Raw genomic sequence first — 27,285 nt, forward strand, 5'->3', positions numbered from 1 at the left:
ATCTTAGCTCGCTCCTGAACAGCCAAGCGACCAACCTTCTGGAAAATAAGAAATAAGAAATAAGACAATAAGAAAATAAGAAATCCCCATTAGTGTTGTCTGTTTGAAAAATGTTCTCGTCATGACTTCGGTGATACTAAAAGTTCTTTAAGCAATTTCTAATGCCCAGTTACTTTCCACCCACCCTGTATATATATAATATATATATATATATATGTATATATATATATAGTGAGGGCGCGTGGCTTAGTGGTTAGGGCATTCGGCTCATATCGTAAGGTTGTGAGTTCGAGTCCCGGCGCGACGCGTTGTGTCCTTGAGCAAGACCTTTATTTCACGTTGCTCCAGTCCACTCAGCTGGCAAAAATGAGTTGTACTTGTATTTCAAAGGGTCAGCCTTGTTCAACTCTCATGTCACGCTGATTATCCCCGAGAACTACGTTAAGGGTACCGTGTCTGTGGAATGCTCAGACCATTTCAACGTTAATTTCACGAGCAAGCTGTTCCGTTGATCGTATCAGCTGGGACCCTCGTCGTCTAACCGGCTGGAGTCTAAAGAAAGAAATATATATATATATACGTGTGTGTGTGTGTGTGTGTGTGTACATATATATATATGTACATATATATAAATATATGTATACATATATATATATATATATACATATATATATATTATATATATATATATTATATATATATATATGTATGTACATATATAAATATATGTATACATATATATATATGTATATATATATATATACATATATATAAACACACACACATATATATACATACAATCCATGCTAGCATGGAGAACGGACGTTAAACGATGATGATGATGATGATGTATATATATACACACATATATATATGTATATATATATATATGTATATATATATATGTACATATATATATATATATATATACATATATATATATATTATATATATATATATAATATATATATATATATATATATATACCTTTATATATATATAGACATACACATTACACACACATATATATATATATATATGTACAATACATATTCATATATGCATACAAACACGCATAGTAATAGTACACAAAATATTGAACGCTTATGTTATATCCATTAACCACACTTGTCTATACCCATCTATTATATTTATGGCTATACTTATCTACTTCGGCATAAGCATCTAGCATGGCTAAGAAGCTACTTTATTATTTATTACTTTTGTTTGTTTGTTTGTTTGTTTATTTGGCGGGGGGAGGGGTAGTGGTGGTGGGGTTTTTTTGTTTTTTTTTTGCCCTAAAAGAAAGTGAAATTGTTATTGCTAAAGTTTTGCTTCACTTGATGCCATGTTCAACGACATGACCAATACCAAGGAATGGAAGCACCAATTAGACAGACAGAATACTAATGTGCATTCACCTCCAATGCACTTTTCATGCTTTGTACGCTTCAGTAAATAAACTTTATTACGTTGAAATATGTCTTGTTTTAGACAATCACTTCATCAAAACTCTCTCTCTCTCTCTCTCTCTCTCTCTCTCTCTCTTAGTCTCTCTCTCCCTCTCTTTTTCTCTCACTCCTTTTTTCTTCTTCTCTCTCTCTCTTTCTCTCCTCTTTCTCTCTTTCTTCTCTCTCACGTTTTCTCTGTCTGCCTTCATCTCTTTCTATCTCTCTCCTCTCTTTCTCTTTGTCTTTCTCTCTGTCTCTCTCCATCTCTCTCCTCTCTTCTTTCTCCCTCTCCATCTCTCTCCTCTCTTCTTTGTCTCTCTCCATCTCTCTCCTCTCTTCTTTTTCGCTCTCCATCTCTCTCTCCTCTCTTCTTTGTCTCTCTCCATCTCTCTCCTCTCTTCTTTTTCGCTCTTCATCTCTCTCCTCTCTTCTTTGTCCCTCTCCATCTCTCTCCTCTCTTCTTTGTCTCTCTCCATCTCTCTCCTCTCTTCTTTGTCTCTTTTCATTTCTTTCTTTCTCTCTATCTCTCTCTGTTTCTTTCTCTGTGTATCACTCCCTCTCTCTCTCTACCTCTTAATCTCTCTCCTTCTCTCTACCTCTTAATCTCTCTCCCTCTCTTTATCTCTTAATCTCTCTCACTTTATCCCCTCCCCTCTCTCTTACCTTACATTTGGCTGTATATTTTTTTCCAATTTTACGTACAAATGAAGCCAACTTTGTTTTAGATATTTGCCCAAAAGTGCATGACAAGTAAAAAACATAAACAATGGTGGGTGGTTGAGGGGGGTGGGGTTGGAATAAATACTCTAAAGCGTACTTCACTTATCCCATTCTTACTGCATCAAATATTATCTCCACCTCTAACTCTTACTACCACCACATCTCCTACCTCAACCACTGCCCTCAATACCAACTCCACCATCAGTACCACCACATCTCCTACAACAACCACCATCCTCAATACCAGCTCCAGCTCCACCACCCCACCACCACCACCACCACCACCACCATGTCTCCTGCCACTAGCACCACCATCAGCCCCACCAATACCACCACTACATCTCCTACCACAACCACTGCCCTCAATACCAGCTCCATCTCCAACCACCACCATCACATCTCCTGCTACTACCACCACCACCACCACCACATTTCCTACAACTACCACTGTCCTCAATACCAGCACCACCAACACCAACACCACCACCACGTCTCCTACCACTACCACCACCCTCAATACCAGCTCCAGCTCCACCTCCACCACCACCACATCTCCTGCCACTACCACCACCACCACCACATCCCTGGTGCCAAGCAGTCTTGGCCTATGTCTTACCCTTGAACAACATCGGTGGCATGGAGAGTGGCGGCTCAAAATATAACAAGGATGGAGATGAGGGTACAGCAGTTTCCTACCAAGCCTCAGTGGGAAGGAGTTCAAAATTTCCTCTTGTTTATCATACCTATAACATGAAGGTGCATGGCTCAGTGGTTAGAGCATCAGGCTCACAATCATGAAGTAGTGAGTTCATTTCCTGGACTGGACTGTGTGTTATATTCTTGAACAAGACACTTTACTTCACATTGCTCTAGCTGTAGAAATGAGTTGTGACATCCTTGGTGCCAAGCTGTCCCGGCCTATGTCTTTCCCTTGAACAACATCGGTGGCATGAAGAGCAGAGGCTGGTATGCATGAGTGACTCTTTTCTCTTTACTCTTTTACTTGTTTCAGTCATTTGACTGCGGCCATGCTGGAGCACCGCCTTTAGTCGAGCAAATCGACTCCAGGACTTATTCTTTGTAAGCCCAGTTCTATCGGTCTCTTTTGCCGAACCGCTAAGTGACGGGGACGTAAACACACCAGCATCGGTTGTCAAGCAATGCTAAGGGGACAAACACACACACATACATATATATATATACATATATATGACAGGCTTCTTTCAGTTTCCGTCTACCAAATCCACTCACAAGGTATTGGTCGGCCCAGGGCTATAGCAGAAGACACTTGCCCAAGATGCCATGCAGTGGGACTGAACCTGGAACCATGTGGTTGGTTAGCAAGCTACTTACCACACAGCCACTCCTGCGCCTGTTGGTCTTCCATAAACAACCTTGCCCAGACTTGTGCCTTGGAGGGTAACTTTCTAAGGGCAATCCCATGGCCATTCATGACTGAAGGGGGTCTTTACTCTTTACCTTTTTACCCATTAAATTACAATGAAGATACCAAAATTATCTATGCCTCCCACACATCAGAACTCTTGCTATTCCACTGGCAAAGACTATTTATACTCAGAAATGAAACCAAATATATTTGCACTTTTAATTCTTGATTCAAGATATGATACGGATTTTTATTCATATGGATATAATATTTTCTGTATCATTCACACGTCATGTCATTTTCCACTTTCCCCCTTAACTCTCAGAATATTTTAATTTTATCTCTTTTTCATGGTGGGAGGACAGAAATAATTATTTATAGTCGAATATAAAACATTAGATGATAGCTGTATTTCAGTTAAAGTTTAATATCTGTGTTATATATGTGAAAAGTAATATTCTTCTTCTCCCATAATCTTATGTTAATCTCTAAGAAAAATAACAGAGAAAAGGTTCAACCAGTTATTTACGTTCTTATTTCTTCAAATTTCAATATAAATTTCAGCTTCTCTTAACAGTGTCATTAAAATTGATTGACATATCTTCGTTAATGCATTCATCTTAAGACAGGAAATAAATTTGTTTTATTATTACGTTTTGCTCATTTGCTCTTTCCTTCTACTTTATGGAAAGGAGAATAATGTAGCTTACTTTATTATTGTTGAATCTCACATCGTGATATTTGTGTGACTACGCAAGCCTATAAGCATTTTATGTGTGTATTTGAGTCTGTCTGTGATAGTTGATATACCTCTGTGTGTATGGAGTGTGAGTAATTGTGTCTGTATGTTATAAGGTTTTGAATATTATTACGCAGAGTTGTCAAATATTAAATTATCTTCGCATCTTCTCATCAACAAATCAAAAAAGCTGCAAGGAAGACATGTAATAATTACCTTTTACTTAAGTAAGGAAAATGTAAATATTTACTATGTTTAGTATGTGTGTACGTCTGTGTATATGTATATATATGTATGTTTGTGAGTATATGTGTACATATACATGCAAATATCTACACACACATGCACTCACAGACACACACAAATACACGCACACAAACACACACACAAACAAACATAATCGAGTGCTTACATTTACTCACCAGCCAAAATATGAGTTTGCTATCGAGAGAAATGTTGTTTTAAACTACGAACTGTGTCACAAGTACAGTAGAACCGAAATGGATGAACTAGAGTATAGCTTGAACTGAAATATAAAAGTAAGACAGGAATAGAATAAGACAAATTAAGGTGTCCAAAATTTAATTATAATATAAATAGGACCACAACAAATAAATCAAATAGTGTATTAATGAAGTTGATAAGTTGCCAAATAGATTTCACTGCAGTTTTTGTTTCACTCCTCTGCATTCCTTGTTCAAATCCTGCTGAGGTCAACTTCACCTTTTTCCCTTCTGAGGTTGGCATGAAGGTCATCTGAAAAGTTCATAGGTTGATCAAACTCTACTCATGGAATATGACCAAATGAGGTTTATTTTTTAACATAGACCCCCTTGCAGTCCACACACTTCCCTCCATCAGTACTTGGATCGCATAGGTGTGAAAGCTTTCATTCTGTTGGTCAAAAAAGTCACCAGCAGCAGCAGATACGATGTCATCATCACTGTGATACTGGCTCCTGGGGAACAGATGGAGCCAAATCAGGAAAACAGGGTGGCTTATCAACCAGTTCAAGGCCACAGTCATACACAGCAGCCATTGCTACCAAGGACTCGTGTGCTGGAGCACTGTCCTGCAAAAACAAATCCTAAGGTCTACTGGCTAGGTATGACCTTTCCAAAGGATTTTATGAAATGTTTTGTTGGTTAAAAAGGCAAATACCCCCAGTCATTTGGGGGTTTAAATTCACTGATTCCTGGTGAAATAACATTGTTCATAATAAATATTTACTTTGCATACATCACCAATAGGTACCATATGACTTTAAAACAGAAAAATCATGTTTTATTTATGTTAGTGTTTTTTTTTTATTTCCTTGTAAAAAAAATGAAATAAAAAGGAATTAATTTTTGCTTGTTTTGGATTTTAAGTATAGTATATGAGATGCAATAAAAAGATAGCACAATAAGTCGTTATACTTTAAGCTTGCATTCATCATTAGTCAATTAAAATTTAATCATTGTCTTTATCAGTTAATAAACTGCTAATCTCTCCCAGCATCATGTCACAGAAGAGAAAGCAGAGCAAAACTGTTATGAAGAGAAATTCAAACTGAAAATTAATTGAGTATGCCAAACAAAACTCAAATTGTAAAGCTGAACAGAAATTTGGCAACACAGAAAAAAATAAATGATGAGAGATTGGAGATCAAAGGAAGACAAGCTCAGATAAGCCTCAATGCACTCTGTAAAAAAAAAAAGAAAAATTAAGATCTGTATTTGACAAAAAAGAAACCAAGCTGAAAAAATAGATTGTAGAACTTCGTTTCAGCTGCTATAATGTTGCACATGCAATTATTTGTGATCGCACTGTACATATTACTAATGAACAACACATCAGATTTCAAGAGTCAAAAGGCTGACACTTCATTTAGACGACTCAAATAGTCAGTGACTCGGACAGTGAATCCATATCGGAAGGAAACTTCCAACTGACATGAATGAGGAGTATTTTGAACTGCATTAAGAACAGGTACAGCTGTGCACCTCCTCATACAAGGGATGTTGTTTCCAGTTATCCATGGAAACCCATGGGGAAACCATGGGGAGATATCAGTTTGCTTGGTGAGATTTGGTGACAGGAAGGGTAGAAAATCTACCTCAGCAAATTCCATCTGATCCATAAAAAAACATGGAAAAGTAGACGTTAAATGATGATGATGATGATGGTGGTGATGATGATAATGTTGATGATGATGATGATGATGAGATGATGATGATGATGTTGATGATGATGACAACGATGATAATGGTGACGACGACGATGATGATGAAGACGATTATGATGATGATAATGTTTATGATGATGATGATGATGATGACAACAATGATGATGTTTATGATGACGATGATGATGATGATGACGACGATGATGATGATGACGACGATGATGATAATGTTTATGATGATGATGATGAGAAGGAGGAGGAGGATTAGAGAATAGTTAATTTTCTCACTTGCATGTTGCAAGTTTGTACCATGTCAGGGTCAAATGATGCATTTTAATAATTTCCAACATGGCTGTTGTGCTTAAAAAGTTTCCTTCCCAGCTATTTCATCTCTGGTTCAATCCCATTTGGACAAGTGTCTTGCACTATAAATCTGAGGTTGATGAAATAAAATCCCAGTCACGTATTGGGGTTGATGTAATTTATTTACCCCAGACCCTGCCATTTCTTCTGACTTCATGACCTGGGTACATATGCCGTTGAGGGTGGCTTTGCCTTTCATCCCTTTTGGGCAATAATGGCTTCAAATTTTGGCACAGGGCCAGTAATTTCGGTGCAGAATTTGAGCTCAGAACATAAAGAGAGATGAAATGCTGCTAGGGAATTCCCCCACCTCACCCCAGCAGGCTAATGATTCTATCAGCTTGCCACCTTATTATTATTATTATTAATAATAATAATAATAATAATAATCTTTTCTACTAAAGACACAAGGCCTAAAATTTGTGGAAGGAGATTGGTCAATTAAATTGACCCCAGTGTTTCACTGGTACTTAATTTATTGTCCCTGAAAAGAGAAACCGCAAAGTCAACCTCGGTGGAATTTGAACTCTGAATGTAAAGACAGATGAAATGCCACTAAGCATTTCGCCTAGCGTGCTAATGATTCTGCCAGCTCACCGCCTTAAGAATAATAACAACAACAACAACAATAATACTTTGGCAGTACATATACTAAAATTGGAACAATACAGAGAAGATTAGCATGGCCCTGCACAAGGATGACATGCAAATTCGTGAAGCATTCCATATTTTAAAAAAATATTTGAGCGAGGTCATTGCCAGTGTCGCTGGACTGGTTCCTGTGCAAGTGGTACATAAAAACCACTATTTGAGCGTGGCCATTGCCAGTACCGCCTGACTGGCCCTCATGCCGGTGGCATGTAAAAGCACCCACTACACTCTCGAAGTGGTTAGCATTAGGAAGGGCATCCAGCTGTAGAAACTCTGCCAGATCAAGATTGGAGCCTGGTACAGCCATCTCGTTTGCCAGTCCTCAGTCAAATCGTCCAACCCATGCTAGCATGGAAAGCGGACGTTAAACGATGAATAATAATAATAATGATAATAATAATAGTAGTAGTAGTAGTAGTAGTAGTAGTAGTAATAACAGCTATCATCATCCCCATCATTGTCATCATTTTCATCATCATCATCATCATCACTGACATCATCATAGACACTTTACTCATTATTTATTGCTTTCGTTCATTTCAAAGTAATTACCATACAATATACTCCAAACTTTCCTGTCATAAATAATAATGGTAAAAAACGAAAACAAAAAAGCAAAATAAAGCAAAACTTTTTTGCAGGAAGTACAATTCTCGTTCGTATAACATTTCGAAAACTTTACCAGTGATTTTTGTACAATTTTTTCTTTCCGCCCAACAAACCAGAAATTATTTCTGTCATAAATGTTTTCTTTTAACTGTTTTTCATTTGTTATTTTATTTTTAATGAGAATAATTCTTTTGTAGAAATATTCTTCAACGATGATAACATCACATGTGATACTAAAAGAAAATGTTAAAAAATTAAAACTTGGAGTCTTTTAAGGAATCTTATTTTGTCTCTAGTTCCATTAATAATTTCTATAGAATATTGCAAATAGCTTTTGTTTGGGCAATATGTAAAGCTCCACAAGAGGGAAAGTAACATATTTATCCTCTTTTAATAGGGTACCCATGCAATAAAAAAAAATAGAAAATAAAAAAAAATTTAATTAATGGCTATTTTTCAATTTTATTTTTCTTCACGCTAAATTTAAAATTCTTCAGATGGCTGGATATTCCTTACAGCAATAAAATTTTCAACTTTTATTTTTTAATTATTTCCTATTTTATTTCTTAAACGGTTCTTTGTTTTTGAGCACTGGATTGTCTGATGCATTCCACTGTCTATTGTTCTTTATTTTTTTCTTTCATTATTGAGAAAATATTGAATGCAATAATAATAATAATAATAATAATAATAATAATAATAATAATATTAAGTGGAAGTGTTATCATGTACATTGTTTTGTCTTGGTATAAATGATGGGCTACAGTAAATATTCTGCTCAATACCACGGATTTGCTTGTCAGTTGTTTGACCTTAACTTGTTAACCATGTCCCTTGGTGGCTGACGATATGTGCATCTCTGACCACGAGCAGATGTAGTGGGGGAGCATCATAGCCATGTGTTGAGAGGGATTCTTAGAGGTTTGGATAATTCACTTTTGGAAACATGGGTGGTTCGTTCAACATCCTTAAACAATCCTTATTTAGGGACCTTTTGAGTGGGATGGGCTACTTGACTAGAAGAAAATTCTAACTGGGCCCCACCTGCAAGGTCATGTGCTGTTTATCTTGATATGAGATCACCATGTCGCACACATATAATTGTGATGCATGTGCTTGGTGTATCAAACGGGTAGTCATGAGTGGTATACTAGGCTTTGTATATTTTACCCCAGTGTCACTTTGATGGCATGCACTGCTCTCTCACTCAATAATAATAATAATAATAATAATAATAATAATAATAATAATAAAAACGCTTTCTAATTTTGCCACAAGGGTAGAAATTTGTGGGGAGGGATGAGTCAATTACATCAACCCCAGTGTTTCACTGGTACTCAATTTACTGACCCCAAAAGGATGAAAGGCAAAGTTGACCTCAGCAGAATTTTAAATCAGAATGTTGTGATAGGTTGAAATACCGCTAAGCATTTTGTTCAGTGTGCTCATTTTGTCCAGCTCTTCACCTTCAATAATAATGATGATGATGCTAAGCAATTTTTCCAGCCACCTTAATAATAATAATAATAATAAAATAATAATAATAATAATAATAATAATAATAACAATGGTTTCAAATTCTAGCACAAGACCTGCAATTTCAGGTGAGGAGTAAGTCGATTACATGAACCCCAGTGTTCAACCGGTACTTATTTTATCAACCCCCAATATTATGCTGCAATACCAGGCGATTTGAGAGTGAAATGTAAGGAAACAGAAAAGAGTGAGAAATACCAGCCACTGCGGGACGAGATAGGAAAGTTATGGGGTATGAGGAAAGTAATTGTGATACTGGTGGTAATTGGAGCATTAGTTGTTTGACCTTAACCAGTTGAGCACATCCCTTAGTGGCTAACAATATGTGCATCTCTGATCATGAGCAGAAGTAATGGGGGAGCATCAATGCCCTGATGCTGTACCAGGTAGTGGCTCTCATATCTTCTGATCTTAACTGATTGGACGTGTTATCATGTACATTGTTTTGTCTTGGTGTAAAAGAAGGGCTACAGCAAATATTCTGCTCAGTACCACAGATTTGGTATTTGACCTTAACCAGTCAGTTATTTTACCTTAACCAGTTGAGCGTCTCCCTTGGTAGCTGATGATATGTGCATCTCTGATCACAAGAAGAAGCGATGGGTGGGGGCATCATAGCCATGGGTTGAGAGGAATTCTTTGGGATTTGGATAATTCACCTCTGAAAACTTGGATGTTTTGTTTATCATTCTCAAACAAAACGTATTCAGGGATCTTTTGAGCAGGACTGACTACTCAATCTGAAGAAAATTCTAACTGGGCCCCAGCTGCAAGGTCATGTGCTGTTTATCTTGATATGAGCTCACTATGTTATCACATATGGTTGCAATGCATGTGCCTACTGTACCCTTATCAGACAGGTAGTCACGATGGGTATTTTGGGCTTTGTATATTTGTACCCCAGTGTCACTTTGATGAGATGCTCTGTTTGCTTACTCAATGATAATAATAATAATAATAATAATAATAATAATAATAATATAATAATAATAATAATGGTTTCTCATCAAGGCACAAGGTCAGGAATTTTGTTGGGAGGAGTTAGTCAAAACATCTGCCCTAGTACTTTACATTATCAACTCTAAAAGAATGAAAAGTAAAGGTGATTTCTGTGGGATTTGAACTCAATATAACTGCTTCGAATTTAGGTACAACGCCAACAGTTTTGAAGGGAGAGGATAAGTTGGTACCATCAACATTAGTACTTGGTTGGTGCTTTATTTTATTGACCCTGGATGGATGAAAGGAAAAGTTAACCTTGGCTGGAATTGAACTCAGACTGCAAAGAACTGGAAAAAATGTCACAAAATGCTTTGTGATGTTTGTTCCAGCTCTTTATATTCTTCACTCAAATCCTCCAATGGTTTACTTTACTTTTTCTCCCTCTGTGGGTCAATAAGATAGAGTACTATTCAAGTACTTGGGGTCAATTGTATCTTTGAGATTCCCTCTAAATTGTTGATCTTATGCCTCGATTCTAAGTTCAATCCCAGGCAACGACTTGAAAGATAATATCAACAGAAAATTAACATCAGCAACATACTTTAGGAATGAGAACATTTTACTTCTTTAGTCAAATAAAGGGTTGGGTTTGAAATTCCACCAGATCATCTGATAAGGACTGGAGAGTACATCAGCCGAAACATTGTGACAACAGCAAACAAGATGAGGACATCTATCCCTCCATTGTAAATAAAGTATTTAATCTGTCTTTACCTTCTGAGATCAAAGTCCACTGAGGTTGACCTTGCCTTTCAACCTTTTGGGATCGATAAAATAAGTACCAGCTGAGTACTACTGAGGTCGATGGAACTGACTTAGCTTTTACCTGGAAATTGTGGCCTAGGGCCAAAATTTGAAACCATTATTATTACTGATAAATTAGCTGCAAGTATGGCAGTGCTGTAAGAAGTTTGCTTCCCAACCACATAGTTCCAGGTTCAATCCCATTGCATGGCTCCATAAGCAAATGTCTTCTATACAAACCCCAGGCCAACAAAAATATTGTGAGTGGATTTGGTAGACAGGAATTGAAAGAAGTCTACCACACAGGAGTGGCTATGTGGTAAATAGCTTGTTTTACCAACCACATGGTTCTGGGTTCAATCCTACTGCAGGACACCTTCACCAAGTGTCTTCTAAAATAGCCTCAGGCTGATCAAAGCCTTGTGAGTGGATTTAGTAGACAGAAACTGAAAAGAAGTGCATGTCTTTGTGTCTGTGTTTGTGCCCTGCCACCACTTGACAACTGTTGTTGGTTTGTTTATGGCCCCTTAATCTAGCAGTTCAGTAAAAGAGTCTGGCAGAATAAGTGCCAGGCTTTCAAAAAAAACATAAGTCCTGGAGTTGATTCATTTGACTAAAATTCTTCAAGGTGGCGCTTCATCATGGCCAGAAACAGGTGAAAGACAACTGGTAAAAGAGATATGTTATGTGTCTGTAGAGGCAGACATCCATCATCATCATCAACATCATCATCATCATCTTCGTAATCATCATCATAGTCATGAACATCGTCGCGGTCATCATCATCATCATCATCATCATCACCATCGTCGTTATCATCATCTTGCAGTCATCATTATCATCATCATCACCATCATCATCATCATCATCATCACCATCGTCGTCATCATCATCTTGCAGTCATCATCATCATCATCATCATCATCATCATCATCATCATCATCACCACTATCATCATCGTCGTCATCATCATCATCATCATCATCATCGTCGTTGTCGTCATCATCATCATTTAACATCTGTTAAATTATGGTGCAAAAATCAACGGAAAGTGAATTATTATGGAAGAGAAATGTGAAATATATTCTCTTTTTTTCGTTTTTTTTTCCAAAAAATACAAAATGTAAAATGAAATAAATAGATGAATAAATTAATAGGAATAAAATAAAATAACTGAAAACAAATAATAATAAATAAGTTAAAAAGGGAACCTACAGAAATCAATAGAATTTAAGTTGACATTTGTGATTTATGCAAATGTGTTATCTTAAATACAACTGTAATTTCGTTGATATAATTAATGAGGAGTGTTATTAAAGTACATTTTTGATATATACTAGTTTAAAGTACAATATTCTACCAAATTAAGGCAGCGAGCTGGCAGAATCGTTAGCAGTATTTCGTCCCCTGTTATGTTCTGAGTTCAAATTCCACTGAGGTCAACTTTGGCTTTCATCCTTTTGGGGATCAATTAAATAGGTACCAGTTACACACTGGAGTCGATGTAATCAACTTACTCCCTTTGTCCGTCCTTGTTTGTCCCCTCTATGTTTAGCCCCATGTGGGCAATTAAGAAATAGATATTCCACCAAATTTAAATGGTGATACTGATGAAACGAATATCACCCAATATATAACTGGTATTAAATTTATACAACAGGTATTTGTTAGAAAAAATAACACCAACATTTAGGATTTCTTTTTCTTCTTCTTGTCATCCTTCTCTTCCTATTGCTCTTCTCCTTATTCATCTTCTTATCCTCCTCCTCCTCCTCTTTTCCTCCCCTGCACTTCCTTCACTTCTTCCTCATTCTTCTCATACTTCTCCTACTCCTTTGTATTCCTCTTTTTCTACTTTCACTTCTTCTCCTCCTCCTTCTGCTTCTTATCCTCCATCTCCTCCTCCTCCTTCTTCTCATTCTTGTCCTCCACCTCCTTCTTGTTCCTCCCTTACGAGCTGGAGTCAAGAGAGTGCCATCATTACTTATAGCATATCTTGGACATTCTCTAGACCTGGCCTTAGCCAATCCTTCTCCACCTCTAAACATAGCCAACTTCTTTTAGAGAGAGTGAGAAAGAAAGTAGCAAAGACAGAAAAATCAACCTGAGTCCTAGATTGGTACTTTATTTATCAACCCTGAAAAAATAAACAACAAACTTACTTTGGATGGGATTTGAACTCAGAATGCAGGGATCCATAAAAACACCATAAGGCACTCTGTCCAACACATTCTTGACTGTGCCAGTGCAACACTATCAAATTCTAAAGTGCTAAGGGAAGAATTCTCAGAAGAAATTTAGATAAAAATTTTTCCTGATATTTTTAGCATTTTTCATTTTATCTTCAGTTACATGTTTCAGTCATTGGACTATGGCCATGCTGGGGCACCACCTTGAAGGGTTTTGTCACACAAATCCCCCACAGAACTTCCAGTACTTAGTTTCCCTTAAAGTCTGGTGATATTTATTCTATCAGTCTCTTTGAATCACCAAGTTACAAAGACGTAAACAAACCAACACTGGCTGTCAAATAGGAGTGGTGAAGACAAACACAAATATACACATACACACACACACACACACACACACACACACACACACACACACACACACATGAAGTTGGACTTCATTTCAAATCCTGAAATACAACATGGCTACTACATCATAAACTCTCTGCAACATACTCTAATCACAAGACATCCAAGGTGGCTTGGCCATACACTCTGCCAGCCTCTGGGGGAATTCATTCACAAGGCTCTTCTCCCAGGCTGGTGCAAACAAGCTGGAGGGCAACTGAAGATGTAGCTGGTGACAGTAAAGGTGGATGTAGAAGCACAATCGGGGTCCCTGCATCTATGGTCTTCAGCAGTGGAACTGGATAGAGTATCCATTGCAATCTTGACTTTGGCTGACCATCAGATTTGTGATCAGCATCCCTGAGCAACATGGTGAACCTGTTGGTCAGAGCTGGATCAACCCATTCCAGCTGAATGCCACCACAACTACAAATAGATACAAGTTGGCTGCTGTTAGATTTGAACACAGAATACAAAAAGCCAGAACAAATACCATTTCCTTCAATCCACTCTCCTTAAACTTGTACATTCTTCAGCAACCTTCAGAAGGAGAAGAGGCAAAGTTGATTAAATTACAGTTCAATGAAGTAATTAACTCTCTGAGTGTTGAGTGCTTTTTTGTTTTTTCTTAAATGAAATCTTAGCTAGACACTTAAAAAAAGGCCAATAAATTTTGATTAATTAAAGATGCACAAGTAGGAGAAGAAAGAATTATTAGCTTAATGAGCAGTTTTGGTAAAACAAGGCAGAAAGATATAGTCCTGAAATTCTAATTAATTAAAATCAGTTAAAACCAATTAAAAATAAAATGTGGATAATGTAATGAGAAAAGAGTTAAAATTTGATCTCAGTAGTACAGTGATGCAGAGACAACTTTGTACATGTTTCAGTCTTGTTAGACCTCTTCAGCTAAATATAATCTTTATCAGTACTGCCATGCATGACTTGGCTTCAGAGAGTTTGGTTCAGTAAATGAATGCTTTTTTGCCACGTGGACAACCTACGTTTGATTTCTAGTCAATGCAATTATGGTTTTTAATGATGGTGCCCCAGCATGACCACAGCCCCTGACTGAAACCAGTGATGATGATGATGATGATGATGATGATGATGATGATGATGGTGATGGTGATGATGATGATGATGATGATGATGATGATGATAATGGTGATGATGATGAAACACTGAGTGATGTGTTATCTTGAAATAAGGAGGGAAGGGATTAAAAGACAATCCAGGGAGCTGCTCTGCAAGGAAACTAAATAGCTAAGTCCATGCCCTTATTCTTAACACAGGGAACTAAGATTACATCTGTAGTAAGAAGAAAGAGAGAGAGAGAGAGAGAAGCATAATCTTAATGGCCAATTCTACTGAAGGTATTTTGACCCTTTTTTTAGATTTTGCACCAATTAGTCAAGGAAGAAGAGACAGTACTCATGAATCCATTTTTTTTGTTTCCTAGTGCCCCCGCCCCCCGCCCGCTGCCTAGATTGGTAGGAAGAAAGGAGGCAGTTATCTTCAATCTGGAGACTTAGTCTAAATGTTAGTGATGGAGATGGTGGTTATGGTGATGGAGGTGGTGGTGCTGGTGAGGAGTTCTGGTGGTGTGGGTTGTGATAGTGGTGGTGGAGGTACTGGTGTGGATAGTAATGATGATGGTGGTGGTGGTGGTGGTGGTGGTGGTGGTGACGGAGGTACTGGTAGTTGTGTTTGTGGTGGTGGAGGTGATAATGATGACACCAATGGCAGTGTGAATGGTGATGACAAGGAGGAGGGTGGTAATGATGATGCCGTCAACAACCATGATGATGAGGGTGAGGTGAAGGAGGAGAAAGATTACAACAACAACAACAATGACAATGATGACGATGATGGTGATGATGATGATGACAGCAATGGCTGTGATGAGTCCTAAGTAGGATAAAAGCTACTCACAAATCCTCTCCTGTTTCAACAGTGTTTGTTGGTCAATATTTCAGATGACCAATCGTTCTGAGACACAAGCTATATTTAGAAACATACACTGCCATATAGTAGTAGTAGTGTGGTGGTGGTGGTGGTGGTGGTGGTGGTGGTGGTGGTGGCAGTGGCGGCGGCCGCGCTGGTGGTGGCAATGGCAGTGGTAGCTGCAGCAGCAATAGAGGTGGAGGTCATGGTGGTGGCGACGGCGATAGTAGTAGTAGTAGTAGTAGTAGTAGTAGTATTGTGGTGGTGATGGTGGTGGTGGTGGTACTAGTAGAAGTAGTAGTAGTAGCAGCAGCAGCAGCTTTGTTATTCCATAAATCTTTGTCCCAATCTCATCAATTATGTCAGATTCACTTTTTATTAATGTATTTATTAGTTAATTAATTAATTAATTAATTATTTGATTAATTTGTTTATCTATTGTTTGTTGTTTGTTTTTTTTGTTAACAATTTGATCCTCTAGTCAAGACTGATTGGGCTTGTACAGTCATTTTCTCAATTGCCCCATCTGTAAAGGCTTGTGGCTCAGTGGTTAGGGATGTTCGGCTACCAATCATATGATCATGAGTTCAATTCCTGGTGATGCGGTGCATTATGTCCTTGAGCAAGACACTTTATGTTGCTCCAGTTCACCCAGCTGGCAAAAATAAGTTGCACCTGTATTTCAATGGGCCAGCCTTGTCATATTCTGTGTCATGGTGAATCTTTCAGAGAACTACATTAAGGGTACATGTAATTCTTTACTACCCACAAGGGGCTAAACATAGAGGGGACAAACAAGGACAGACAAAGGGATTAAGTCGATTACATCGACACCAGTGCGAAACTGGTACTTTATTTATCGACCCCGAAAGGATGAAAGGCAAAGTCAACCTCGGCGGAATTTGAACTCAGAACGTAACAACAGACGAAATACCACTAAGCATTTCACCTGGCGCGCTAATGTTTCTGCCATCTCACCACCTTGTAAGGGTACATGTGTCTGTGGAGTACTCAGCCACATGGTTTTTAAGTGTTAATTTCATGAGCAGGGTGTTTTGTTGGTCGGATCAGCTGGATCACTCTTCGTCTTAACTGATGGAGAGCTGGTCAATCACCCTGTCCATCGTTATTCTGTTTTGTCTTCAGGAGGGCAACAAAAGCAACATCCTGTGTTTGCACAGAGATGGTTAATGAACACTCTCTTTACTTGTTTCAGTCATTTGACTGCGGCCATGCTGGAGCACCGCCTTTAGTCGAGCAAATCAACCCCGGGACTTATTCTTTGTAAGCCCAGTACTTATTCTATCGGTCTCTTTTGCCGACCCGCTAAGTGACGGGAACGTAAACACACTAGCATCGGTTGTCAAGCAATGCTAGGGGGACAAACACAGACACACAAACACACACACATACACACACACACACACATATATTTATATATATATATATATATATATATATATATATATACATACGACAGGCTTCTTTCAGTTTCCGTCTACCAAATCCACTCACAAGGCATTGGTCGGCCCGAGGCTATAGCAGAAGACACTTGCCCAAGATGCCACGCAGTGGGACTGAACCCGGAACCATGTGGCTGGTAAGCAAGCTACTTACCACACAGCCACTCCTGCACTTTTCTTTTATCTTTTACTGTTTCAGTCATTAGACTGTGGTCATGCTGGGGCACCATCTTGAAGAATTTTAGTCGAATGAATTGACCCCAGTACTTATTTTTTAAACCATCATTTGTGCTGAAAACAGTGTCACACATGACTACATTGATGAGAGAATGGTTAGAAGTGCCACTGCAAGAATCTGAAGAGCTCCAAAAATTTTGAGAATGCAATTTCTGTATCTTTAATGTTCACAGCCTCAACGCGTGTGTGCACGTGTGTGTGTGTGTGTGTGTGTGTCTGTGTGTGTCTGTTTGGCTGTGTGTCCATGTGTTTGTGTCTGTGTATATGTCTCTGTGTGTGTCTGTGTGTGTTTATTTGAGTGTGCATCTGTGTGTGTATCTGTGTGTCTGTGCATGTGTTCCTGTGTGTGTGTATGTGTCTGTATCTTTGTGTCTGTGCATGTGTTCCTGTGTGTGTGTATGTGTCTGTATCTTTGTGTGTGTGTGTGTGTATCTGTGTGTGTGCCTGTGTGTGTTTATATGAGTGTGTGTGTGTGTGTGTGTGTGTGTGTGCGCGCGCGCGTGTGTGTGTGTGCATGTTTATTCACGATTACTTGCACTTTCATGTTCAAATTCTTCAAAAATCATCTCAAAAAGTTTAATGGATTTTTGTTTTCAATTAAAATTGGATTGGAAGTCATCTAACTGCATTTTTATATCTCTTAATTCCAACCATTCAAACACTTCTAATTTCAGGCCTACAGAATCTGTTCTAATAAATATTCTTTCATATTTCTCCAAGTCTCTGAAGTGCTCCAATCTAGAAGAAAACTGCTTAGGCATGGTCTTTAGAGATTCTTTAACCTGCTCCACTTGTTCACGATTTTTACAGATGGTTTCTTCAAAAACCCTCTCACCCCTTGGGAAGTACTTGAAACTTTATTTTCTAAATCCTGTTGAAATATGTTTTGAGTTTTCTCTCAAAATTTTAGATCAAACCATACATTACATTAATCAGTTTTCCAAATATTTTGTAAATTAATGTCAAAGTCATTTAGATGGACAAAATTTTCCAACATGCAAGTCGAATTTTTCACTCTTTACTCTTTTACTCTTTTACTTGTTTCAGTCATTTGACTGCGGCCATGCTGGAGCACCGCCTTTAGTCGAGCAACTCGACCCCGGCACTTATTCTTTGTAAGCCCAGTACTTATACTATCGGTCTGTTTTGCCGAACCACTAAGTGACGGGGACGTAAACACACCAGCATCAGTGTTCATGCAATGCTAGGGGGACAAACACAGACACACAAAATCACACACATATATATATATATATACAATGGGCTTCTTTCAGTTTCCGTCTACCAAATCCACTCACAGGGCTTTGGTTGACCCGAGGCTATAGTAGAAGACACTTGCCCATGGTGCCACGCAGTGGGACTGAACCCCGAACCATGTGGTTGGTAAACAAGCTACTTACCACACAGCCACTCCTAAAAAATGTAGGCTGGCCTAATTATATAGACAACTTTGAAGGACTGAAAATCTCATGTGAAATGCAGCAAGAATCAGAAATATGGTGATGACGCTTAAATGTTTACGTTATACACTAACAGCCCCAGCCCATTCAAAGTACCTTTGGATCGTAGGATGACCTGTTGTGCTTACCTTGAATCGTAGGGTGACCTGCTGTGCTTGAGGAGACCTATTGAGTCAAGTACATCAACATCAAAATAGAAATCAAATGGAAATTGTAGTTGCAATACCCATGCCAGTGGCATGTGAAAAGCACTATCCAAATGTGGCCGATGCCAGCACTGCATTAACTGGCTTCCGTGCTGGTGGCATGTAAAAAGCATCGACTGATCATGGTCATTGCCAGCCTCCTCTGGCCCCTGTGCTGGTGGCATGTAAAAAAGCTTTCACTACACTTACAGAGTGGTTGGCATTAGGAAGGGCATCCAGCTGTAGAAACACTACCAGATCAGACTGGAGCCTGGTGCAGCCTCCTGGCTTCCCAGACCCCAGTTGAACCGTCCAACCCATGCTAGCATGAAAAACGGACGTTAAACGATGATGATGAGGAGGAGGATGATCCTACATGGATTTGTATGCTAGGAAATACAGTAATTAAGCAACTGTGGGAAACATAAGTATAACATGTTAAGCAAAATTATTTAGTTGAAAAATATCATACTTCATGCTTTACATATCTAAAGATAGTGCAACAGGGAACCCTCCAGCCCTCCTCATCCAGACGAACTGGTTGAGGTTGCTGGTTTATTTGCCAACAGCCCAAACATAACTGGGGGTCGGGTACAGATTGCATGGTTATTGTAACAGCCTTAGCTGATCAGGGTTCAAACAAACATCTAAAGATAATCTGATATCCATTTAAGCCTTCAGAAAGAAATCATTCAAGTACTTGACCACAACTCGACCACCAACCATTATTGGACATTAGAATGGAATTGTCAACCGGCTTGACTTCATTCAAAAGTAAATTAAATTCTCGTTATGCAAAGCTGTGACAGCCATCAAATTAATAAGCTTTATCACACAGCTCCCATCACATCATTAAAGTCTCTGATGCCTACTTTCACACACAATGCTTCCTGATGTATAACACAAGGCAAATAAACTATGGGATTACCAACGGATTCTGTGAATTACTTGACTAAGTGACTTTTAATTCATTGGTTTTAATGTGAGGAATGACATCATTAGACAAAACTAAAACGTAAAAATTCTGAGATTTTGTTTTCAAGTTTTAAGATTTTGTGTCAAATTTAGAAAGCTTTCTTTATTTTCATAACATGATATTATTCTTTTACTCTTTTACTTGTTTCAGTCATTTGGCTGTGGCCATGCTGGAGCACCGCCTTTAGTCGAGCAAATTGACCCCAGGACTTATTCTTTGTAAGCTTAGTACTTATTCTATCGGTCTCTTTTGCCAAACCGCTAAGTTACGGGGACATAAGCATACCAGCATCGGTTATCAAGTGATGTTGGGAGGACAAACACACACACACACACACACAAACATACATATATACAACTGGCTTCTTTCAGTTTCCATCTACCAAATCCACTCACAAGGCTTTGGTCGACCCAAGGCTATAGTAGAAGACACTTGCCCAAGGTGCCACACAATGGGACTGAACCCGGAACCAGATGAGTTTTTTTAAAAAACCCTTATGTGTGACCTAAAAGGCTGTAGCATATCACTTATTTGTTCAGGGCTATAGTATATGACACTTGCCCAAGGTGCCAGGCAGTGGGACTGAACCTGAGACTTCAGCTTCTGTACAGTTTCTGTCAACCAAATTCACTCACAGACCGTTGATCAACCCAGTACTATAGCAGAAGATATTGTGTAATGGAATCAAACTTGGAAACAAACTGCCACAAAACAACCCTCATAATGACTCTGCTTTGCCAGCACAGGAATAATTCCAAGATAACCGAAATCCTTTCTACTATAGGCACAAGGCCTGAAATTGTTGGGAAAGGGACTAGTTGATTACACCAGCCCCAGTACTGAACTCATTCTTATTTATCAATCCCAAAATGGTGAAAGTCAAAGCTGACCTCAGTAGAGTTTGAACTCAGGACGTAGAGAGTGAGAAGAAATGTTGCTAAGTATTTTGTCTGGCCCATTAACAATTCCTCCCACTCCCTGCCTTTATATAAAACTAAAATTAAATCCAGAATTTTCATTTTCTTTTTAAAATATTACCCTTTGCTTTCACAAGAAAAAAAATCTTATTTATCTAATTAAAAATAATCATTTCTACTTTAGACACAAGGCCTGGAATTTTAGGGGAGGGGGTAATTCGATCACATCGACCTCAGTACTTGACTGGTACTTAATTTATCAACCCCAAAAGGACAAAAGTCAAAGTTGACCTCAGTGGAATTTGAACTCAGAACATAGCAGCAGACAAAATACCTATTTCTTTATTGCCCACAAGAGGCTAAAAAGAGGGGACAAATAAGGACAGACAAACAGATTAAGTTGATTACATTGTCCCCAGTGCATAACTGGTACTTAATTTATCGACTCCGAAAGGATGAAAGGCAAAGTCGACCTTGGCGGAATTTGAACTCAGAACATAGCAGCAGACAAAATACCACTAAGCATTTCACCCATCATACTAACGATTCTGTCAGCTTGCAGCCTTTATCTAATTAAAAATAACACACAGCTAATTGCTACGGAAAAAATTAGAGTAAACAAAAACGATTTACTTTAAGTGAAAGTTACCACTTGTTGAACTTCAGAATATTTACATGAACATATGAGTGATAATTTCCAATGAGATTCACTGTTGCAAAGAAAAAAAAGAAAAAAATGCCTTTTTATAAACGTGTCAAAATTTATTAGCTAAATGAGTTTCAAGAAGAATGTTTCGAAAGTTCTCATTGACCTCATAAATAAATAAATTCACGCGAGACAAACAAATCAGAAAAGAAGATAAAAATATTGAAAACAAAAAAAAAACATACTCTAAACATTACAAAATACAACTGCAAAAAACCAGCAGAGTAAAATAATAATAATAATAATAATAATAATAATAATAATAATAATAATAATAATAATAATAATAATAATAATAAATGCCCTGATGCAGTACCAGGCAGTGGCTCTCATGGCTTCTGATCTTAACTGATTGGAAGTGTTATCATGTACATTGTTTTGTCTTGGTATAAAAGATGGGCTACAGCAAATATTCTGCTCAATACCACAGATTTGCTTGTCAGTTGTTTGACCTTAACCAGTTGAGCATGTCCCTTCGTGGCTGACAATATGTGCATCTCTGATCACGAGCAGAAGTAGTGGGGGAGCATCATAGCCATGTGTTGAGAGGGATTCTTTGGGGTTTGAATAGTTCACCTCTGGAAACATGGGTGGTTCTTTCAACATCCTTAAACAACCCTTATTCAGGGACCGTTTGAGCGGGATGGGCTACTCAATCTGAAGAAAATTCTAACTGGGCCCCACCTGCAAGGTCATGTGCTGTTTTCTTGATATGAGATCACCATGTCGCGCACATATGGTTGTGATGCATGTGCCTGGTGTACCTTTATCAGACGGGTAGTCATGATGGGTATATTGGGCTTCGTATATTTTACCCCAGTGTCACTTTGATGGCATGAACTGCTCTCTCACTCAATAATAATAATAATAATAATAATAGGGTGAAGAGAAAGGGAATCAATGTTGTGATTGAGGAATTAAAACAGAGGTTGAAAGCTAAAGCACATAAACTAAAGAGATATGAACAGAGAATTGAGCAATACAGATAAAACAGGCTTTTCAAACAAAATCAGAAACAAGTCTATCAGGAACTGGATGGGAAAGAAAAAGGTGAAAGAGCTGTGCCGGATGCTGTAGAAAGTAGAAGATTCTGGTCAAACATATGGTTTCAGGTGAAACAGCATAAAACTGAAGCACAGTGGTTAAAGACACTCAAAGAGGAGAGTGAAGAGTATCAGCAGGAGGAACTGAGAATAACCGAGAGAATGATTAGAGTTCAGTGCAGAAAAATTCCTAACTGGAAAGCACCTGGCCCAGATGGGGTTTTGGGTCAAAAACTTGACAGCTCTGCACAGGAGAATTACAAGACAGCTGGATGAAATACTGAGTACTAACGTTCAAGTACCGGCCTGGATGACAAAAGGAAGAACAGTACTATGCCTGAATGACCTAAGTAAAGGGAATGCAGTTGGAAATTTCTGACCAATATCTTGTTTGCCACTGATGGGGAAACTGATGATGGGTAACATATCAAACAGCATCTATAAGTATCTAAATGAGAATGATCTGCTACCAGTGGAACAAAAAGAGTGTAGATGTAAGAGCAGAGGAACGAAGGATTAATTACTAATCGATAAGTCTATCCTGGCTGATTGCAAGATGAGACATAAAAATTTGGTGATGGCATGGGTGAACTACAGGAAAGCATATGACATGGTCCCACACTCATGGATTATTGAATGCCTTAAACTGCTTAAGGTCTCACACAATATCCTGAAGCTAATACAAAACTCAACGACACCATAGTGAACTGAACTCACAGCATGGAGAGATAAGCTAGGAGAGGTAAATATCAAAAGAGGAATCTTTCAGGGGGACAGTCTGTCACCTCTCCTATTTGTTGTCTGTATACTGCTAACAAGCATTTTAAGAAAGATGCGTGTGGGGTACATACTAGACAGAGTGATAGTAAACAACCTGTGGTTTATGAATGACATAAAGCTATTCGCTAAGACTGAGAAAGATATTGAGAGTTTGACGACAACTGTGCAGATGATTAGCAAGATATTGGCATGGAATTTGGGATCAAGAAACGTGGTGTAATGATTTTCAAAAAGGGGACAAATCAGTTAAAGCCAAGGGATCAAGTTGGAAAGTGGTGAAACTATAAGAGAAGTCGGAGAGGAAGGATGTAAGTACCTGGGTGTGATTGAAAGAGATAAGATGAATGAACACAAGATGAAAGAAATGTACAGGAAAGAGTACTTGAGGAGAACTTGGTTTGTACTCTAATCGAAGCTAAATGGCTGCTATAAGATTAGAGCAATTAACACGTGGGCTGTTGCTTTGATGAAATATGGGGCAAGAATAGTATCTTGGAAGAAGAATGAATTACAAGAGATAGACCAGAGAACATGTAAATTAATGTCAAGATTGTATGTAAAGAGGGAAGAAGGGGCATGTGGATTGGTGTGTTGTGAAGGTTGTGTAAGGGAAGAGAAGAATAGCCTGTCAAGGGGAGTAAAGAAGTAAAGATTGAAGCAGTAAAAATGCATGGAACCTTAAAAGTGAACAAAGCTGTAGATACAATAAGATTTAAGAAAGACCAGAGAGAGCAGATGAAGAAAATTTGGCAGGACAAGAAAATGCACAGTCAGTTCTTGAAGAATAAAGACAAGATTGATTGGAACAGAACCTGGAAATAGCTGCAGAAAGGAGACTCACAAGGATCCACTGTGGCATTAGTGTGCAACACTCAAGAACAAACTCTCAGAACAAACTACTTCAATTATCACATTGATAAAAGCACTGACTTGCCACAGCGTAGGATGTGCTCTGAGAAGAGAGAAAGTATAAGCCATATTCTTAGTGTGGGCTGTAAGCTGGCACTACATGAAGATAAAAGGAGACACGACAAAGTGGTCAAATATGTCCACTGGCTGTTGACCAGTAAAGCAGACCTTGCTATTATTGTTATGATAATAATAATAATAATAATAATAATAATAATAATAATAATAATGATAATAATAATAATAATAATAACCAGGGACATTTAAGATGTAAGAAGGAAAAGGAGAACACCGGGGACATTTAAGATGTAAGAAGGAAAATACAGAGCTCCGAAATCTATCCACAAACATCGAAAACAAGGACATCCTATGGAGCCAAAGATTTACTAACAAAGAATTGGACTGTATCTGAGTAAGTAATACTAATTGAAATTTATTACTATTTTCGAAACGAAATGATGTATTTTGACTCGATATTATCTCCACCTCTAACACAACACATGTAAACATGCGTGGAACATCACGATCATCCCCGACCTCAAACACCATGTACAAAGGAACTACGAAGAAATTAAATGCCACCGATACTATTCAACCCAGAATAACAATCGAGCGGTACGTACATTAAACTTACAACAAAAAATGTACGAAAAACTACACGTGCGAAATAATGTGACAACAGAAATAAACGGACCGGTACCCTACGAAAATGACGACCGTCAAAATAATGGGCCGGACGTTGTACCTCATGTCCCGCAAATAAAACCCAAAAGACGTAAATGGACACGTGAGGAATACATTTCTATCTTACACGCATACTTCACAGCAATGCTCTACCCAAAAAATGAAAATACAACAACACATACATATAAAATATGGAAGGAAAATAATAGAGATATAGACTTGGATACAGCAATGAACCCTAATAAATTAGCTAACGTACGAAGATACATTCTCAAAGCCAAAAGAATATCAGAAATAGAAATAGAACATTTAAAAGAAAAAATTCACCAGGAAAATGTAGATAGAAGCCACACAACAATGTCCAATAATATAAACACTGAAACTGTAAAACACGAAGACAAACGCAACATTCCCAACAAACACGATGTAAACAACGAAGGGAGCCTAATGATTATGATAATATAAAAAATAAAATAATCAAAGAACTGAAAACCACAGAGCCCAAAATGGACCACCGACCATACCTCCCAAGAATAAAAATAAACGAATAACAACACCAATTAAAACAGCATAAACTTAGCCATCACTGAACTAGCCACTGAAACAAAAAAAATGATATCACTGAACTAAATGACTTGATATACGCAGCAGCCACTGCAGCCACAAAAGAAGCTGGATACTCACCCAAACCCGCCCAAACAGGAGTACCACCACCCAAATAAACCCTGTGGATAATAACATCCAAAACAAAATTAAAAAATTAGAAAAGACCTGTCGATTCCTAATGAAATCAGCAAGCAATCAACGCTACTGAGCAACAAAAGAGAACAAAAATGCTCCGCAAATATAACATCACAGAAAAAGATTTGCCGGAGATAAAAGAAAAGCTGAAGCAAGATATCCTTGCCAAAGCTCAAAGGATCCGCCGGTACGAGAAACGCCAACGCTTCTTTGAACAGAACAAAAAGTTCAACTCCAACCCCAAAAAGTTCTACCAAGAACTGGGCAAAAATAAAATAGAAGTCACTGCAGCACCAACGGCAGAAGAATTAGAAGAATTCTGGAGAGAAATATGGTCGGCGAACGAACAGCCAAAAAAAAGGAGTATCAAAATAACAAACTCGGCATCTGAACAACTTTGGACCCCCATGACAACTGAAGAGGTCACCCAGGCACTGCAAAAACTAAGCAACTGGAAGGCACCTGGGCATGACAAGATCCCCAACTTCTGGTAGAAATATCTAACAGGAATGCACAAAAAGCTGGCTGAAAACATACTAGCAGAGCCAGAGACAATGCCTGAATGGCTCACGAAGGGGAAAACCATCTTAATTCCCAAATCAAATGAAACAGCAAAACCAGAAAACTACAGACCAATAACCTGCCTCCCTACTATGTTCAAGGCATTTACTGCAGTGATATCGCAAAGGCTGAACAAGCACCTGGACGAAAACAAACTGTTTCCAGAAGAGCAGAAAGGATGCCGCAAGGGCTCATATGGCTGTAAAGATCAACTAATGATTAATAAAGCCGTAACTGAAGACAGCCACAGAAAGAAGAAAGGCCTCAGTATGGCCTGGATTGACTACAAAAAGGCGTTTGATAGCATCCCCCACACATGGATCCTCGAAACACTAGCCATTAACAAAGTAGCACCAACAATCATAAAATTCATAGAGCACTCTATGAATAAATGGCAAACAGTCCTACACCTCCAAACAAAAGAGGGACTCATGAAAACCAAAGACATCCCCATTAGAAGAGGAATATTCCAGGGAGACACGCTCTCTGCACTCCTTTTCTGCTTGGCACTGTCACCTCTATCTGATATGCTAAATAGAACTGGATGCAGATATAAATGTTACGGCAAAACGATCAGCCACCTTTTATATATGGATGACCTAAAACTATACGCTGCAAATGACAAACAGCTGGAAACACTATTAAAGACAGTTCATGGATTTACCAAAGAAATAGATATGAAATTTGGATTAGAAAAATGCGCCAAAGTAACTATGAAAGAGGAAAACTAG

At 38.3% G+C, this 27,285-nt stretch overlaps 1 protein-coding gene and 1 non-coding gene across 3 annotated transcripts in view; both read left to right on the top strand.

Moving 5' to 3' along the window:
• The window catches only part of LOC115217999, a 520,272-nt gene that overhangs the window by 327,496 nt on the left and 165,491 nt on the right, over positions 1-27,285 (top strand). The window lies entirely within an intron of this gene.
• Positions 7,459-7,560, top strand: LOC115218168. The gene has a single exon (XR_003882224.1). It is a non-coding gene; the product is annotated as a U6 spliceosomal RNA (small nuclear RNA).

The sequence above is a fragment of the Octopus sinensis genome, linkage group LG12 (genome assembly GCF_006345805.1).
Source record: "Octopus sinensis linkage group LG12, ASM634580v1, whole genome shotgun sequence".
Classification (NCBI taxonomy): domain Eukaryota; kingdom Metazoa; phylum Mollusca; class Cephalopoda; order Octopoda; family Octopodidae; genus Octopus; species Octopus sinensis.